The 13069-nt window shown below is 39.1% G+C and overlaps 1 long non-coding RNA gene across 2 annotated transcripts; it reads left to right on the top strand.

Moving 5' to 3' along the window:
- The first annotated feature begins 6650 nt into the window (after positions 1-6650).
- LOC119029076 lies at positions 6651-8122 on the top strand. 2 transcript variants are annotated; one of them, XR_005077897.1, is made up of 4 exons: positions 6651-6788; positions 7562-7661; positions 7784-7867; positions 7990-8122. It is a non-coding gene; the product is annotated as an uncharacterized LOC119029076 (long non-coding RNA). The 2 variants fall into 2 exon arrangements; XR_005077896.1 differs by having other exon boundaries at positions 7562-7867.
- Positions 8123-13069: the final 4947 nt, after the last annotated feature.

Genomic DNA, 13069 nt, shown 5'->3' with positions numbered 1-13069 from the left:
TGAGGAAAATGTGTTCAGAATAACTTCATATGATGATCTGTGTGCTTTACTTCATATGTAGTCATTATTAAGCAGTAATAAATACAGTAATTCTCTGTTTACAATCAGTAATCTGTTCTTATGCATTTGTTTCAAAATATCATACAATCTCCCGAGCAAAAATCTATGTATTGCATGTATTTCTCCCGTTCTGCCAGTCGGCAGCTGACATGATTGAAGATGTGCATGATACTTTATAGGATCATAAATATCAAACTCCTTTACTTTTGTGCATTACATATCCATATCCACAGACAAAATGTCCTGTTGTAAAGCTGCGTGAAGCTGTTTGAGGAGGGTATTTAAAGGGATGAACTTTAATTCAGACACACTGTGCACACTCTTACACAAGTCCTCTGTGTCACATGCCCTGCAGCCACACCACAATATGATAATGCTGATGTGAATAGCGAGGGGAGTGGGTATGGTAAAATGATAAATTATGATAAATAAGGCCATAGCACAGGCATGAAGGAGGGGAAATCACTAGTCTAATGCACCATGGTACGTCTGTGTGTGTGTGTGTGTGTGTGTGTGTGTGTGTGTGTGTGTGTGTGTGTGTGTGTGTGTGTCCTAGTGAACACAGTCTCCCTACATCACAGGCCAGGACCATTGACAAAAGGAAACAGATTGGATAGAGAGTGAGGGGTGTGCCTGGAGGTAGAGAGAGATGGACAGAATGGGGGAGGAAAGGAGGGAGGAGGGGGATGAAAATGCCGTCCGCCAGACACATATATTAACCCATGACTCCCCTCGACACCAGGAGTCTGATCCCTTCAGCTCGCTCAGCGCAGATTTAGCATAGCAGGACCTCCTAACGGGCCGACAATATTAGCTTGATGCTGCCAGAGAGCGATAACATCCCTGCAACATCACAGCAACACTGACACAACTACCGCCTCACATGAAGGTAATTTCACTTGTCCTGTCAGCCAAGAGCTGACTGACATTTTTGTTTTTGTGACCAACATAAAGAAAGAACAAATGTGACTGAGTAAAAGAATCAGCTCATTTTGCAGCTGTGTTGTGATAAAAACCCATTAGGTGGTCAAAGTGTAAACACTTCCCGAAGAATAGAGATATTAAACACACTCTCTGGGAGTCGCCATGGCAATCAACAACAAATCGATCAATCCCATTGGACACACTGATGCTTGAGCTAACACTCCATGTCCCCTTTGACTGGCTCACACCACACACAGAGATCCCACAGCCGCGTCCACTATTGAATTACAGTCATATGAAAACCACACAATTCAAACAAAAATACATTTTACAAACAACAGTTTTGACAGTGCCAAAGAAAACAGGTACATCAAGAGAGAGATGCACTCCCATGTTGAGTTTGAATGAACTTTAAGGCTGCGTTTTATTATTTTCGTTTTGCCACTATGGAGCAGATTTATGTTCTTTCAGATGTTTTCCATTTTAAAACAAGTCTCCATCTATTATGTTGTTTAGGAGAATTCTGCAATGGTGTTTTGCTGTGAAGCTCCACAATTGTTTCGTGGACTATGAAAGTTCTGATTTTCCATCAGCATGGAGGGGGGAGATAATGACAACATTTACATCTTTAAATGAACGTTTCCTTTAATGCTTTGACATCAGAAAATTGTTGCGTTGTGACATCTTCAAAAGGCTTGTTTCGTTGAGTAGACAGTCCATAATCCAAACATATTCATCATTGCAGAGGACTAGAAAGCAGCAAATTCTAATGACTTTATTCTTAGCTGCTTTGGACAAAAGCAACAACCAAATGAACGTATGGTAATGTAATGTATTGTCTTATATATTTGCTGTATTGATGTTTTTCTGTTTTTCTCTGACCTGGTTTAAATACATATATTTCAAAGATATAACAACTTTCACTCACACACATCACTGTGATGACAGCTTTACAGTGTTAGTACAGTAAGCTTCTCTGCTTGTTGCAGCTGTAATTTGTGCGACTGCATGCAGTGAGCCCCCTCGCTCCCTCCCTTCCTTTCTTCCTTCTCCTCCTCCTCCTCCTCCTCACAGTGTGGTTTGTTCCCTCCCTCAGGAGCAGAGTTCAGACACATAATCCACCCTGCTAATTGGCCCCTGATGCCACCGTAGTGACTCAAGTACACAGAAATACATACTCACACATACAGGATGCACACATATTACACGCAGGGGTAGATGAATGATCAAACAGAGTAAAGAAGTAAAAATGTAAACTGTAGTCTGAAATACAATTGTACTACAGACCCAACTATGTAATAAAAATTTAACTTTTTTGAAATGGTCAAGGAGGTATTTTTTGCTGAAGTAGAAAAAAGCATAACAACAACACAGACATACTTACAGAATATTCTCTTACATTTTAAATTTGTTACATAATTAGTATGTTGTGTATCTGGATTTGCATTGGAGTTGAAGTGTTGTAGTATAAAAAATGGAAATACTCAGAGTACAGGTACCTTAAACTTACTTACATTTACATTTACAGCATTTAGCAGACACTCATATCCAAAGCAAGCGACCTTCCGATAACAAGACGATGGCTCTACCTGAGCCACAGCTGCCCCCTTGGCTTGAGTTAAGTTTAGGACTTGAGTAAAAGTATTTTATAAATGTTAATACCGTATTGACCTGAATATAGGACAAGGTTTTTTTCGATGAAAATAATGTGAAAAACTGGGGTCGTCTTATAGCCGGGGTCTAACCGTTGACACATGCTGATAGTTGTCTGGGGTCGCTACACGACCGCAAAAATTGGGGCAAGTTAACAGACATCTGAGGCGGAGCTGTAATGCTAATTATGAGATAATGGTGGTCAATGCAGCAGAGGCGTCAAACAACCGTCAGCCAGCCAAGAAATATGGAGTTACGGAGTGTAACGTCCAAAGATAGCGGGTCCAAAAAGACCGTCTGAAAAACACTCACAGCAAGAGAAAAGCTTATCGTGGTCCTCAAAGCGGCCGCTTCCAAGAGACTGACAGGAGTGTATGTGAGTTTGTTATTGAGAAACGAAACAAAGGCATGCCCATTACCATTAATTATTAGAATTTCTTTAAACAAAGTCAATTTTGGTTATGAGAGTCTTTTTCTGAAGATTAGTCTTGAAAAGAGGGGTCGTCCTATATTCAGGTCAATATGGTACTATGTATTTTAAGTGCATTTTGATATCAGTATCGAAAGCATTGTATCATAAATATCAAAAGTTTGAATGATTCAAAACTCTATCAACCTACTATGATGAGAATGAAATAAAGAGAGGGAACTGTGAAGGGTCACATCTAAAGCGAATAATGAGAACTGTGACAGTTTGAGCAAGTATTATTTGTAAAATTCAGCTGACTTCTATTCTACGTTTTTCAATAAGCTCTGCAGATATTCTATATCTTAAATAATGTTTTGTTTCCATAAAATTGTTATCATTAAGACCTTTAGAGCTGCAGAAATTAGGGGCAGAAATTGAATTAAATACTACACATCATCATGCTTTCATCAGTGTATAACCACCAGAAAAGAGTTGTTGTGTTCTCATTACCTTAGAATAAAGCTTTTATATTGTATTTATACTGACAGATGGATTCTACCATGCTGCACCATCATGTTTCTACAGAAGCCCAGAATGGACAATCAAAGCATTACTGTCTACAATACTGTCTTTAAATCAGGAGGATTTACATAGTTAATGACATATCTTGTTTGCTTCTGGACACCACAAAGTATTTGATGACCTCTTCAATCAAAAAATTAAAACCATTTTCAACACTTCATCATATGCATTACAGAAATCACACATTTTTTGTACAGAAAAAAATGGTCTAACTCATCACACAAGATTTGTAACATTTACTTAATAAATTATTATAATAAATAGAAATACTCTAAACGTACTATGCATTTTTAATAGCCTACAAATGAGGGTCACACATTATTTTACACTACACTTGTAAGATGTAATAAGCTGTACTTTTGGTCAGATTAGATACTAATTACACACCAAATAAGGCAAAACTATAATAATAAGGTATTTATTAAATATAAAAATCTTTATAACACATATAAATCCATAATGTTTATTAAACTTGAGCTTTATTCAATATAGTTTCACTTTAACACAGGGTAATATGTCTCTAATTACAACCTAGTAAGACCCTTATTAGACATTCTTAGGAGTTAATTAGTGACACAATTAAAACAAGAAAAAGTACCCCAAAATAAAGAAGAATATCTTATATCCTACCTGTTAGACACTTACGTTCTAGAAGTGGATTAGCGACACATCCCATCAGACAACCTGTGCAGTGGTTGTACCGTTTCCTTTGTCTGACAAACTTTTCCAGCAACATGTAGTTTTAAGAGTGGCAACAGGATGATCATCAACTGTACCGTCCTTAGTGTGTGACTGCATTTCTCCAGCCCGTCTGCCTTTTTTTGTTCACACTGAACGAAGCAGTGTGTGTCATTTCATACAGCAGGCCAGCACTGCTGAACCAGATGACGTGTTACAGTACACATTTTTTTTTCTTTCATGTTTCCTCCTGTTTCCACCTGTTAATCTAAACATGAAACGACCAACCATTTACAATCATATGGGTGCAGTTATAATGTATTGTGATTAAGATCCTGACCCACCATACATCATGGAAAGTGACAAAGTAATGTTTTTGCTCTAAATTACATACTTACTGTCTGGCTTTCATCCGTAGGGAGGGACACTTTCTTGGGGAAAGTTTGGTGGGGAAGAAATATGATCATACAAGACACTTATGACCTCCTCTTGTTTGGAGACCTACTGTCCTTGGATAATCATATTTCTTCCCCTACGGTACATCAACAAGTCCACTTTTGTCTCGGTCTGGAGGGCTGACAGTTGCAGTGATTTTTTCCAATACAAATTTGCCAGAGACAGTAACTACTACACCACAATAGTGGAAGGAGACAAACACATAGTGAGTTAAGTTTTTTTGCTCTGAATCATGTCACATAATCCCTATCATTCAACTGCGGTAGCTACCTGGCTCTGGAAGATGCTGTCTTTTAGACGGGAATGTGACGAAGAGTTGGCAGGACAGACAGGATGACAGGTTTTTCTATGTAAAACTGTTGTATTTTTTTCCTCGCAAGTTGCCAAAGACACTCCCAGTTACCTCAGTACTGTTATTTTGTCCTGTAAGGTTGCTTTGTGGGTTGAAGTGTGGGACATTTCTCTTTTATTTGATGAATGGAGGGTCTGTTTAATTGTCAGTCTGTGAACACCATCGGATTGACACAACCCTGATCCGTGCCTCCAGCTTTTCCATTTACACAAACCCAGGCTCGCCTCAGCTGCATTACCTTCACAAAGACGGCAATACGAAGAATCGGCACGTGATTCCCGCACTGAAAAGGCAGTCTGAATGGGGCTCTTGGTTAGCAGTATGCAGTGCACTGTGGGGTCTAGGCTAATAACTGCATCAGGGTCAGTCTCCATCATCTCATGTACAGGTTAATCTGCAATATCATTTAATGTTTTGTGTTTAAATGTGTTCAAAGGTATTTATTTTTTTGTATAAAAATCTAATTTGGAATTGTTTTACAGGATGAATGAATCATAAAAGTAACTATAACTTTCCAAGATTTAATAATAAATTATCAACTAGGTGATGTTAAAAATGTATTATGTCTGCAAAATTATGTTGTTGATTTCTCCTTCCTTGAGTTTGTCCTCAGCCATTAGTTTGAGTGATCAGGCCACCATTAGACTGAACACATTCTATGCAGATAATCATCTGTGAGGTGAATTAATCTGAATATCTCAGTTGTCTGCTTCTATATTTCGGGCTTTACTGTTCTAAATCCTGTCACCTCCTCCCCAGATGGGTCAACGTGCTGAGGGCAGCAGTTTCAGGACGTCCTGTGAGCGCATGGGTAAACCCAGCTCTATATATATGCAAATCCCATTCATTCCCCTTCCAGAGCGTAATTGACAATCTATGAGCATTATTGATCGACATGAGGATGTCTCTATGCGCAGCTGACTGTGTGGATGTGTGCGTTTATTTGTTTATGTAGACTTTTAATTGAGTTAAAAATGAGGGACAAAGACCCAGAGGTCATGATAAAAAAAAATACACCTTTAAAAAAAGTGTGTGTGTGTGCCTACTATCTCTGTGTGTGTTGGGATCAGGTGAGAGTTAATGATTGTGGTTGTGGAGTTTCCTGTTGAGCAGTTGTCATCTTATCACCTCCTCTGAACAAGAATGCCCTTTTGGCGTAAACATACAGAGAGTCTCTGAAGAAGAGGAAGAGAAAGAAGAAAGAAACCAGAGGACTGCTGAACATTATGTTTGTGTAACAGCTGAAGTACATTAAAGTCCCAACAGCTAAAACCAAATGAGGCGTGGTACTTGACAACTGAACATGTATTTCTCTTTAATGACCACATAACCAGGGAGGTAAAAGGCGCCACCTAGTAAGGGCTGCCAAATATGCGCAGAAAGAAAAATATATAATTAAAATTATAATGTCTATTGTCTATAATGTTTATTTTACTACAGTTTTTGCCAACCCTCTATCTAAAACAATACTTTGATATAAAAAATAAATTAAATGTAAGTGAAAGAAATGACGATTCTGATGTATAGCCCCTGCAGCTTTTACATGACATGGTCACAACATGTGAGCGCGCACTGTCACAGCTACGTTACAGTCCGGAAGATGAAACGGCAAAAGCCATCTGGGGCGGAGGAAGTGCAGAGGAGAAGAGCGGGAGAAACATGCAAAGGAGAAATGTATGTCATTTTGAAAAAAATAAATAAATAAATAAAAAAAAAAAAAATATATATATATATATATATATATATATATATATATATATATATATATATATATCACGCATTCATGATATAATCATGCTAGCCAGCAGTAGCATCATGTCATCTTGCTAGTAAGCTAGCCGTTACGTAGCAATGAGGGTGTGTGACGTCCCGCTTTGTTCAGCCAGGTTCGTTATTAACATGCAGTCTGCCACAAAATTGTCATGATAATACTGTCATAACACTGGTTCAGACTGCTGGCCTGGGGTAGCCTTGACTGGCTGGCTGCCTTTCGAGAAAAACTCTATAAAAGTTGACGCTAGCTACAGTAACTTATATAGCACTTTACATCTCATTGTGTGCTATGAAATGAGTGCAAACCAGTAAAGTGCTGAGTGAGTCAGTGCCTCATATGCAGATGAGGATATCAACATGTTGACTATATAGAGAGAGGTGCAAAAAATGAGCATATATTATATACTAATGAACAGAGGTAAGTATAGGTTGCATACCGATGGAATATTGTATCAATAAAGTTGAGCATCATAATATTAAATTATATATACATGTAGGGTTATGTTTATACCGAGAGGTATATGCACATAGAGCTGTGAGCATACAGGACTAAGTTAATTTATATAAAATGAATGTCAAAATTAAAATGCTTAGCAACTAACAATAATATAATTTGAAAACTGGAAATGATTTACTCCATGTTGATAATACACTTGTTTGTTTTATCGTTTTAGATTCACTATTGAAATTTTTAGGACCATCTGCAGCTGAATCATCAGACCAGGAACAGCCATGTACCGCAGCTGCTCTGGTTTCCTCAGTTGAGTTTAATGTGTCAGTGAATGTTTGTGATGATAAAAATGTATTGACTTATGTGAAAATGACAATATGTTGTGTGTGTCTCATCCAGTAAATGTATTTGCTCTTGTGTGTTCTCTCTATGTTTATGGACCTAGAACCATCAGAGGAGACGCAACAAGAGCATGCTGCTCTTCCTGCCAACCTCACCCTGCCTCTAACCACGGAGCCTGGATGTTCAGGTGAGTGCAAGCTGCTCATCTTGATTGAGCCACTGATTCTACACTTGGTGTGTCTCAGGTGTGTGCCTGATGAATGTTATCTTGAATACAAGGTGAGACAGTGTGCTTCATGTGCCCTCTAGATGCAGCAAACACTGGTAATTCGCCTTCAGCTGATCCTGCTGACTGGCCTCTTCATGTAACGGACCTAATGAGAACAGAGTTGATTCGGAGAAGGCGGTATCATGTACCACCTGATTTCATATTTCCTTTTTGTGTATTTATTATTGAACAGATGTATTAATTTGCACATATTTTTATATTGTTATGATTATCATTGTCTTTTCTCATGGGGATTGGGTGCTATCAGGAAAGCCCGCCTAGGGTACCAAATGGTCGAGGACCGCCCCTGTTAGTAATACTCACAATGTCAGCAAAATAACATATCCATGTATCCATTTATCAATTGTGTGTTTTCAACTAGTACTAGCACGTTATAGTTTTACTTCACTGACATTTTATCATGAGTAGCTCTTTATCCAGATTTGCCATTAACATTCATATCTTGCCATTAACATTCATATCTTGAGATAAATGTTAGTCTGTCATCATGTTTGAATTAGCCATTTTAATGTTTTTAATGGGCTTAGCATCAACGCTAACATTAACTGCGATGCGCTACTGTTAACAGTCATACTTTTGGTTTATGCAACAATTGTGTGTTGTCAGAAAAGCTCACATTCCCTCTTCTTTATCTTCCATGTCTTTCATGTTTTAAAACTTTTATTTACTCTTTTTTTATATATAGTCTATGCTCTTTTCTGTTTATGAAGAGCCCGGTAACGCTGGGGTTGTTGTCACATCTGGGTGGCTTGCCAAGTAGAGAAAAACACACACCTGTTGAAGTGCTGTGAGTCAACCTGCTCTAACTTAGCTACTAGCTAAGCCAGTAGCTATTAGCTACAGCCAGTCAAACGATAGCATGGTCGGGAAGCACAGAGGAGATGATTTCTTCTAGGGCTGAAGTTTGTTTTTACCTTCGTTGCCACTTTTGCAGGTTAAGCTGGTTGGGAAGTAACACCAGGGAGCTTTGCTGTATCTTGAGGAGCTGCCCCTTTTATTCACAGCCAAACTGCAGCATATTTTGTACACTTTATTGCTGTTGCTACTACTCCTTCCTCTCCTATTCACTCACTGTCCGCACGTACACACACTCCCTCACTCTCACTCGCCCACTCACACCTTACGCACACACAGCTCACGCACCGCCCTGTTCCTGAAAGGGGCTACACCACTCTTACAACAATGGCAACTGCAGATGCAGGAACTTGAACCTGCTTCTCTTTCACTGAAGTTCTTAATAAATGTTTTCACTTTGACAATGTAGTGTGGTACATTGCGAACAAAGGTCAGATATTATAATGCAAAAAAGCGTAGTCTAAAAATGGCATAGCAACCTGTGCTTTAAATAATAAACGTAAAAATTGAGACTTGAATCGAACCGTGACCTTAAAATCGAAAACGTAATCGAATCGAGGAATCGTGACACTCCAAGCTAAAACCAAGTTTCAAATGGTGGACTGCTGTCCTCAGCAAGCCACCCCTTGCTGATCTGTCCTCAATTTCTCCATGCACACATGAGGAAACTGACACTGTCATGACATGTTATGTCATGCAGTACAAAATGGTCACCATAAAATTATGATCCAAACTGTTGATATAAATGTTGAGCTTTGGTTGGTATTTACAGGAAAGAGTTTACGATACCTAGCAGCCCATGAAATCTCAGCTGCACTTGGGCCTGAGAAGAGGCACAATGTGCAGTCAATCCCTCCAACAAAGGCTGCCCTAAGGAGCATGTTAAGAGGGCAGTCTATCAAGACGGCCATGTATGGGGTCAGATGCTGGTGTCAACGCCAGAGCTTCCTTCTTCTTGCAGATGGGGTTGGTCAAAGGCATCTGAGGGTCACTATGAACCATTCTGGACATGCCTGCCTGATGCAGGCCAGTCCAGCTTTGAACTTATTCCCTGCAAATGGAAGAAGGGTTGTATTAAGCAGTGTAAGTGCAAAAAAGCTGCCTTAGACTGCACAGCTCCCTGTTACTGTGAAAGGGTTTTCTGAGAGTCTTCCACGATTGACCCCATGTTTGGACAGTTACTATTGTCAGTTAGGCCTATCTTGCATTGTGAGCTTCCAAATAGGCCAAATACTAAAGTTGCCACCTGAATTCCTAATCATAAAAATGTGTGATTTGACACTAATATCATTCATTCAACAGGAATCCGTGCAACTTGAGGAGGTAACAATTTCTTGAAAAATAACAGCCATCTTGAAATGTATTTGTATCATATATGTACAAACTCCAAACAGGTAAATAAATTTAGCAAACCATATGATCAATATCATATTATAATCAACACACAAAAGAAAATTCACATGGAAATGGTAGTCAATGGTAGCCTTTTTGAGAAATAGCTGCCACGGCCGCCATATTGAACATTTGCGATGGTCTCATTTTTTTGTCTGTCTTTGGCTATAAGTGTACGAAATGTCACACTTTTATCACAAAGTGCACGATTCTTTGGAATTACGCCGTTAAGCCGCCCCACTAATATATATTTCATCCAACTGCATGTTTACAACTGAATAAATGGCTTCCATTTGCAGCTGATTTTTTGGGCTTTTTTTTTTTTTTACATGCTTTTGGTCAGTACTGTAAGCATCAGTGAACTACAATAATACTATTTCTAGTTGGACAATCAGCAGCTCATGTGATCTAACTATGTAACTTGCTCTCATCATCCTCTTTAATCTTCTTTGTTTCCGGCTGTCTGCTGTAAAGAAAACAGCAGTGAACAGTAACCTGTGCATATGTTCAGTGTGCTGTGCACATCTGTGCATTTAGATCTTGTCTTGCAAACTTGCCTCTTCAGCAAGATCAGCTTCACATAGAACTAGAAAAGTAGATATACATGCACACAATAATAACAGTGTTTTCGTGTGTGTGTGTATGTGTGTGATCCCGCGTGTGATCAAATGTAGAAGAGCAGCTGATAGGTAGTTGTCAGCTGACCAGTGTCTTGCTGACATTTGCTGATTACAATTGGGACGGTTTTGGCACACAGAGAATTTATGGGCGCTTTGACTCCACTTTCTTCCCAAATTACAGCTTGACTGGAAACAATGAGATGGCCAAGGAATCAGGCCCAACGCTGTGAACCTCCCCTATGGGTTAACAGTCCCTGACTCAACCCTCTGCACTCGATTTTACACCCCCAACCAGCAGCTCGCCCTCTTTTCCAGGTCAGAGGGAAGAGAGGAGGAAAAAATAGACCTGTGCTAGAAAATGGCTTTTTCTTCTCCTTTCAAACATGGAAATTCTTTTCTTCACATAGACATATAAATCAGTGTGTGTTCATTTGTAAAGAGGATGGCAACAATTACCTTTTCTCAGTGATTCTACTATGACCAACAGAATGAAATGTTTCCATGATTATCAGTATAATTTCCATCCTCCTGCTGCCCTCACTCTGTTGAGATTCTCCCCCCTGCAGGGCTGGAGAAGGGCCACCTACATTGATTTCACATCCAAACCAACGATAAAGAGGAGAAAATCAGCTGGTCCACTGTCATGCAGGACGATGTGTTCAGTATATGCAGCTACAACCTCTGTGAACAAAAACGGCACCGAGGTAGAGGAGGATTTAGTGTCCCCATGAAAGGTATGAAAAAGAGTGCTTTAAAATTATGCACTCTTATGTAAATGGTTTGCATATGGAGCACAGAAATGCAGTAATTCATTGTTCCAAGGTTAAAAAGGTTAAACTGTTATGGGCAATTATATGATTTAATTTGCTTAAGTGGTATTAGCATATATATCTAGTTATATGTGTCTACAAGAGGAAACAGACTGTATTTCTGGTTACTTGATAACAAATCAAGATCAGTTTAGACTAAATGTAGAAAATTAGTCATATATACAGGAAGAAGAGATCTTCTCATGGTTCCTGGTGACCAAAATTGAAACCAAGACCTGAGACACAATGAAAGCGCACACACAGAGGGACTCTCCTCCTCAGTTACATATCACTGTTTTTTTATTTTCATTTGCAGTCAAACAGAGTTGCTAGTGTGACAGATAATTGTCAGATGGCGGGACAGAGGGTCCAGCAGCCGAGGATCACATGCATGTCCCTCACTGAGGATGAGTGCCACTGGTAAAAATGTGCCTGGCCCTACTGCATCTGGCTCTTGAAGGGAATGGAAGGCCATTGTTTGACTTATGTTCCACCAAAAACACACCCCTGACTAATTCAGAATTTAAATACATTCCCTGTGTGGTGTGCGCCACACTTTGAGCCAAGATTATCCGCCATTTAACTAACAAAAAGGACTTTGACACATCCTAAATGCACTAGCGCCATCCGCTTTAGACCATGCACTACAGACCGTCTAAATAGGGCCCAAAATGTAATTTTACAACACACTTGCTCTCATAAGTCTGGCCTCAACTCATGAGCCTTCAGCACAGCACATTTCCTCTCTGCATCTGTCCTCTGAAGAACCAGGCCTAACAGTTTTTCTTTTTTTTAAAGGAACTCTCATTATAATATGTTTTTATATTTAACTTAATGGCAATAATGAATATAACTTCTCTGCTGATGTAAGGCTTATGTTGTTTACTGTTTTCTAAAGCACACCAATTTATCAGCCCAACACACAACTCACTGAGTTACTGTAGTTATCACAACATCAAAAATGACATGGAATATGTCAAATGTACTTAGCTAATGTTAGCAAGCTAGCTACATTTTCACCTACAGTATGTGATTGCACAGCAAGCATTTCATCATGTACTTACATGATGAAAAAGTCCTCTTTAGATTGTGGTATACAGTGTATGTCTAGTTGAGGTCAGGGAGTGGAAGCTGCATCTTGTCTGGGTTTTTCTCCATCATCATCGAATTGTTGTACAACGATGTAGATTCCTCTTCTTCTAGGAAGCTCACACATGGTCCCAGTCACACAGACATGTGACTCAAGTCTTAAACACCTATTCTCAAAAAAGTCCCAAGTCATTTTTTCTTGGGCAAGTCAAGTTAGTTAAATTCTTTTTTGTAAAATTGTAATTCATTAAAACAGTGACTTGAGTCTAAGTCACAATGGTTTTAATTTGTGTGTTTAGAGCAATCTGGTTGTAACAAAGGTGTACATAGCATAG

Source organism: Acanthopagrus latus, chromosome 11, assembly GCF_904848185.1.
Source record: "Acanthopagrus latus isolate v.2019 chromosome 11, fAcaLat1.1, whole genome shotgun sequence".
Lineage (NCBI taxonomy): Eukaryota > Metazoa > Chordata > Actinopteri > Spariformes > Sparidae > Acanthopagrus > Acanthopagrus latus.
Note: the sequence above shows the minus strand (reverse complement) of the source record. Positions and strands in the feature narration are given on the sequence as shown.